The sequence below is a fragment of the Trachypithecus francoisi genome, unplaced genomic scaffold (assembly GCF_009764315.1).
Source record: "Trachypithecus francoisi isolate TF-2019V2 unplaced genomic scaffold, Tfra_2.0 Contig01474, whole genome shotgun sequence".
Classification (NCBI taxonomy): domain Eukaryota; kingdom Metazoa; phylum Chordata; class Mammalia; order Primates; family Cercopithecidae; genus Trachypithecus; species Trachypithecus francoisi.
In genome coordinates, this window is record NW_022681435.1 from 12,734,236 (window position 1) to 12,741,263 (window position 7,028).

Sequence of the window (7,028 nt, forward strand, 5' to 3'; positions counted from 1 at the left end):
CTCCATTAGAGCTTTTTAGGAATAAAATAGATGGCAATTTCTCTGACACAATTTAACTATAAAACAACTTAAAGACAGAAAAAGAGTGATTTTTCTGGGATATATTTATGGTTTGCTCATTTCCACAGGAATGACATTTCTAAATTTTGCACACAGATAAAATTGCCTAGGTTACTTTAAGAAATGACTGATGTGCCAAAACTATCCCCACTTTAATACAATACCTTGCAAATTTGCAAATTTCATTTATCATGAAACTTCTTAGAATTAAAAAACAGCTAAACTGTGGATCTACTGCTCTGGTATGTTGAAAAGCCACTGTCCTAAAATAACATTTCAAATTTCACTTGTTGTGCCAAAGCAGGATTTCTAAAAATGATGTTTTGCTTTAATCTTAAGACATACTTTGATGATTCTGAATATAATTATTGAATAATTAATGTGACAAATTTTGACAAAAGTATGTATTCTAGAACATGTTTTAAAGTCAGACAAGCATTCTCTTAATGAATCGTATCAGAATATTCAAGAGGGTAGGCATCACTTGAAAAGGAAATTGATTTGTCACACATTTTGACAGGTTTTAGAACATTTAGCTGTATTCTCTCAATTGAAAGGTGGTGAGAGTGGGTAAAAAAGAAAAACAACTCTTTAAGGGTACAGTTTATCTTATTTTGTTTTGATTTGACTTTAAAGTGGCAAACATCTTTTGCAAAGACACCCATTTTGTAAATCAGGGCTGTCTTCACCATTGACAGAAAGGATTCCTGTGGGATTATTGTTAGGCTCAATACTTAGTTATATTTCAACCTCAATCTGTTTCACCAAAGCAAAGATACAGATGATAGAAGATCATGGATGTTAAAGGAAATCATCATGACAACAAATTCTTATTCACCAGCATGGTTCTCAAACTCTTGATTAGGAGCAATACATTCTCATGTAAAAGAAGGTATATAGAAAGATCAATATCTCCTTGTAAACAGTGTAACATATTTGTTCCTCTTGCATTACTACTCACTAACATGCTGAATACTGCTATATAATGTTTTAAACATATATTTAAGAGTACATGCTAAGATCATGCATGGCAAAAATGGTCAGTTTATATTAAGTTATAGATGATCATGTATCAGATTATATGTAGCTCTGTTACGAGAAATTCCTGAAAGATGGATCGGTTTCCTAAGAATGCATAGGAGGCATCTCTGCACATCATTTTAAAGCATCTTCAATTTATTATAATGTAATCAAAATGTGTTTTTATGTTTCTTGAGGAAATGTACCTTACAAACATTCCAAAGTGAAAAACACAACAAAACAAAAAATGTAAGTAGAAGACATATGCTTTTAGATATATGCAGATGTGTGTGCCTAAAATTTTAAATATTTCACTGGAGCATAAATAATTTACTAATGTGTGAGACTGTAAAAATCGGATATTTATATAATGATACAAGCATTTCATTCACTTTTAGAAAGACTTGGTGAAGTGGAAAATGTATGTAAAGGAAAGGAGAGCTGGTGGTTTCTAAATGACATAAATTGATTGCTTAAAAATTTTGAATAACTGTAGACAATAATGAAATGCTTACTCCTTTTAAAAATAAATTTGTTAGTTACTTTATTTGGTCAATATAAATGTTCACATTACATTGAAATTTAAATTCTTTCAAATTAAAAATTAGAGTAAGTATGTATGCTGCTGATAATTATAATATTAAGAATTTTTAAAAAAGAATATATTAATGCATATGTTACTTAATATTGTAACTACATCTAAACATAAATATATATTACTAAATTTTCAAATATTTTATCTAAATAATGTCTTTCTTACAGATGTATCAATTCAACAAATGAATTAATAGAGCTAAAATATAAATTGACATAATCTGAAGAAAGCCTTTGCCACTTTATTTAGGTATTTTTTGTTGCTAAATTTTTCATGTGTTTTTATATTTAATAGATTTATTAAATCCCTTTGGTAAACTTATTCTGAAATATTTTATCATAAGTATTAATTCAACTAAAATTACATGTACCAAATTAGATTTGAAACAATATGTCTTTTACAGTATCCATTTTCTTAATTTATACTTTTCTTAATTTATACTATCTTTCATATTTGAGAAATTACCCTTTGTTATGTATAAATGTTATAATACATATAGGGAAATTAATATGTGTGTACAAATTTAGATGTATATGTGTTTTTATTCATATTAATGCTAATATTTTAATTTTATTGGAATTATTATACTTAAACTTTTTCATATTTATTCTGTATATAAATATTTTTTTCTTCATATACTTAAGGATGACAACTCTAGTGTTCATATTACCTGATATACATGGTAAATGCACGATAGATAATAAATAAAACCCTGAACAAAGAAAAAAGTGCAAAGAAAGAAAGACATGCAAAGAAAGATTGATTCATTTCTTCTAAGAAACTGTAGAAGTTTTTAATATTCTAACATAGGTGTAACCTCCCCCCCCACCTCAACAATCTATTTTACAGAGAGAGAACTGTTCTCACAAATATTTGTTTTGAGAAAGTTCAGTACACATCATGCTTTTAAAATTTTTAGAATATTTTCTCTATTTCCTATATAAATATTTTCCTTAATATTTTTAGAATATTTTCCTAGCAACAACTTAAGTACTTTTTGACCTATTGACTCATTAAAGATGATGCATGTAGTTTATAATATGCCTGATGATCATAGTCTTACCTTTGTAACTTCAACTTCTAGGAGTTCTGTGAAAACTGAACAGCAAACTTCGTGTTGGACACATGAGGAAGAGCAGGAAAAACTTTCTTCTTTTTGCTTCACAGTCTTCTCAGCAAACTCTCGATGTGCCCCATTGCCCGGAATTACAGACGCTTGTGCTTTTAGTACCACAACACTGTCAGTATGTCACCGCTTACTGAATGCTATTTTGGGTTCTCTGAGTAGAGTCACAAACACTGAGCCTTTTGTGCAAAATATCATAAGGGCACTCTGATGCTCATTCATAGTCTGGAATTAAAATGCAGACAGCTAAGCAAGTAGTATGAGCTGATTATCTTTTTTTTTTTTTTCCCTAACAACAAGCAAAAACAAAATAAAGTACTTATTGGCCTGAGTTGATAAAGACAGAATTCAACTTACATACAAGAATTTTGTAAGTAGAGAGGACATGCCCTCTGTTTGGGGATTAGCTGATGAAACAAATGATCAATTTAAAGCAGACACAAAACTTACTAAAAAGAGAAATGATTTTCCACTGTGTGTCTATGCCTTCTGGCTATTTCTTAATTCGGTCAGTTCTCCTCAGAAATCAAGTAAAATACATAATGAGAGAGCAATGTCTAAATTTGAATAAGTCCTTTTCTTTTCCTTGGTTTATTATTACCTAAAATGTTTTGTTTTATTTTAGTCATGTTTATAATTAGATTTTGATATAAGCTATTGTTATTCAATATAAAATACATATGTATTCTCTATGCTGTTTACTCAAGCTGTTATTTAGTTAAAAATCATTTTTGAACCAAACTAGAGAAACATTAAAATATGAAAAGTTTCTTAAATTATACCTATTTAAAAAAAATTCTATGTGGGTCAGGATTATTCAAACATCCTATTAATTCTGATAGATATTTTGGTCACTATCCTCTTAGTTTTTTCACTTTCTCTTATTCTTTGAGGAAAGAAATGGCAAAAGCTATATGGGCAGTAAAGTAGGTAGGATACACGAGCACACACATATACACACATGCACATGTGCACACACACACACATACATACTCATGCACACACATGCACACATGCACATGCACACACACACATACATATTCATGCACACACATATACACACATGCACATGTGCACACACATACACATACATACTCATGCACACACATGCACATGTGCACACACACACACATACATATTCATGCACACACATGCACATGTGCACACACGTACACATACATATTCATGCACACACATATACACACATGCACATGTGCACACACACACATACATATTCATGCACACACATGCACAAATGCACATCCTATGAGGTTGTGAATGTTAGGAGGAATCAATAATTTATGAATAAATATTGAAGAGATTAACCTGGGAGAACAGATCTGTGGATAGCAGGAACAGGATAATGTGGAAAGTTTTTTTTCAGGTTGAAAAAAAAACATTTCTAGGTGTTTCAAGGTGTTAGTAAATAGGGAAAAAATAAATTTTACAAAGAACTTCTGAAGTATTCTTATATATTTTCCCCTTCATATTTTTTACAGTATCAAAAAAGGTGGAGATACCTGTTTAAAATATTTATTTACGTAATTCACTGTTCTATCTATGACCTCGTCTAGGATTTCTGTAAGAATCTAACATTTTATGAGACGCCAATTTATACCTTGATGTTTACAAAATATCTAGCTGCACTTAGGATTGCAACCACAGTTTACAGCCTCAGTGTACCCGTAAACATGATGTCCCAAGGGCTTATTTTAGAGCCTAAGGGAGCAAAGGTGGGTCAGCATTTGCTGCCCTGATTATGACAGTACCAGTAAAGGACAATGAGAAGTATTGAAACCACACTGAGACAGGATTAAATTGTCTAAAGAAGGTACAGTGTGAAGCTACATGTTTTATGTAGAATATCATTAACAGCAAACTGATTTTATTAAACAGATCATCTATTATCAAACACGTACAGGCACTAGTTGCTGTACACTACTTAAGAAATGCATGCCCTTCCTGGAAGAGGATATAAGATGAACAGCCAATAGCCTAGGATCCAGCAAGTTTCATCTGCTATGCCACAACCAAGAATGCAGACTTGGCAGTACTTGGACTGGTCATCAGGTAAGCTTAGGGATTACTTCTACATCATTTTCTTTATAGCAGGATAAATGTATTTGACTATTCGTTCGTGTATGGGGAGGGTAATGCATAGTAAATGGAACATGACTGTATAAGAACATTGGCTCGGGTGCGGTGGCTCAAGCCTGTAATCCCAGCACTTTGGGAGGCTGAGACGGGCGGATCACGAGGTCAGGAGATTGAGACCATCCTGGCTCACACGGTGAAACCCCATCTCTACAAAAAAATACAAAAAACTAGCCGGGCGAGGTGGCGGGCGTCTGTAGTCCCAGCTACTCGGGAGGCTGAGGCAGGAGAATGGCTTGAACCCGGGAGGCAGAGCTTGCAGTGAATTGAGATCCGGCCACTGCACTCCAGCCTGAGCGACAGCGCGAGACTCCGTCTCAAAAAAAAAAAAAAAAACAGAGGCTCAAAATTAAATACACTACTATCCATATGTGAGTCAGAGTTATACTCAGTTATCTGAGGTCCCCACAGCAGTAAACACGTGGCAGGATGGACAATTCCTGAAACACAAGCGGTGTTTTATAGCTGCACAGTGACATTCTGGTCTGTTTTCACATGCAGTCTGAGGGAATTCCACAGATATCACCTGGCAGCAGGCTAAGGAACAGAGCTTGCAGTTGCAGAAGCCAGGATTTTATTGAGTTACTCTAAATAAAAATTTGAATCCAAATATTATATTTCAGAGCCACCAATTTTTAAACCAGATAATTAAGAAATGTATATCTAATGACTAACTGCAGACAAGACTGGCTAATGAAGTTTGAATCTAACTCACTGAACAGGCAGAAATAGAAAGTCAAACATTATGCAAGCTCTGATCTGTCCTTTGAAAATAGACATTTAATCAGAAAGTTTAAGTCTATCTACTTTATATCATAGGAGATACATGTGCCTTCAATTAGATACTTAGGCTTTGTCCAATCAGATTTGGTCAGGATAGCATAATCTAAGGACTACATCCTTCTCACATGGTCTGGAAGCATATTAGTTCTTAAAAATATATTTAAGTTGTTTTGGTAAAAGCTTATAATATGTTAATACAGAAACATTTAAAACAGGTATTTACTGTATGCTATCACTAGATCAGTGAGAAATCTATTGACTAGCAAGCAGATAGCAAAATCAAACAAAATCAAATCCAAAAACGAATAGAATAATGAAGAAATTCAATGTATACATAGAGAAATAAAGTAGGGTTAAGGGTTAGTTGATCCAGTGGCTTCCTCCTGCAGTTAGTTATCTAGGTTCTTGGGCTCTGTTTGGTTCTCGAACTTTTCCTCAAAGCCCTCAAAAACACTGGCATTTTCGTCTTATTCATCAAAACAATCACTTGTCCTTGTATGAACAAAGAATGGCAACAAGAAAAGCTCAAAATAATTGTCATTCCTGAACCTGAGAGAAAGAATTAGTTGGTAGAAAAACAGATTCATTTCCCCAAATTAGAGTGGAGTGGTTGAGTCTAGTTGATAACCAACTAAATGTCCAGTGTTCACTTCAGATATTCATGTAAAATAGCTTTTAAAATGCTGAAAATAAAAATAATAATTTTCTCCATGGATTGCCGTTAAATGATATTCTTTTCCAACAGTCCAATTTGCTGTGTTTTCCATTCTGTTTTTAACATTGAACATATATCACAATGATAAATATGGGGAAATTAAAAACTGCACAATGATAGAAGAAATAATAAACAAAATACTCACTAATCTATATACTTCTAACCATGCTAAAACACTTTGTGTCAAAATTACACAAATTTGGCTCAGAGTAAAGAAATATTGTCTTGAATATGGCAACAATTTGTATGGTTTGGAGATTTATCTTTTAAATTCTAGTTACAGTAGCCACTTGTCTAATATCATAAAAAAATTTATTGTCATATTATATATATCCTTATTTTCTTATTTTTGTAATTTATTTTATTCTTTTTCTTCCCCCCCCCCTTTTTTTTTCCTTTGACGGAGTCTCACTGTCACCCAGGCTGGAGTGTACTGGGGTGATCTCGGCTCACTGCAAGCTATGCCTCCTGGGTTCACGCCATTCTCCTGCCTCAGCCTCCTGAGTAACTGGGACTACAGGCACCTGCCACCATGCCCGGCTAATTTTTTGTATTTTTAGTAGAGACGGGGTTTC

At 33.2% G+C, this 7,028-nt stretch overlaps 1 protein-coding gene across 1 annotated transcript in view; it reads right to left on the reverse strand.

Annotated features, from left to right (window-relative positions):
- CDH19 (cadherin 19) overlaps positions 1-2,969 on the reverse strand; it is a 112,038-nt gene extending 109,069 nt beyond the window's left edge. Inside the window, 1 exon segment of the mRNA XM_033175280.1 lies at positions 2,739-2,969. The gene's annotated coding sequence lies outside the window, so the exon portion shown is untranslated.
- Positions 2,970-7,028: the final 4,059 nt, after the last annotated feature.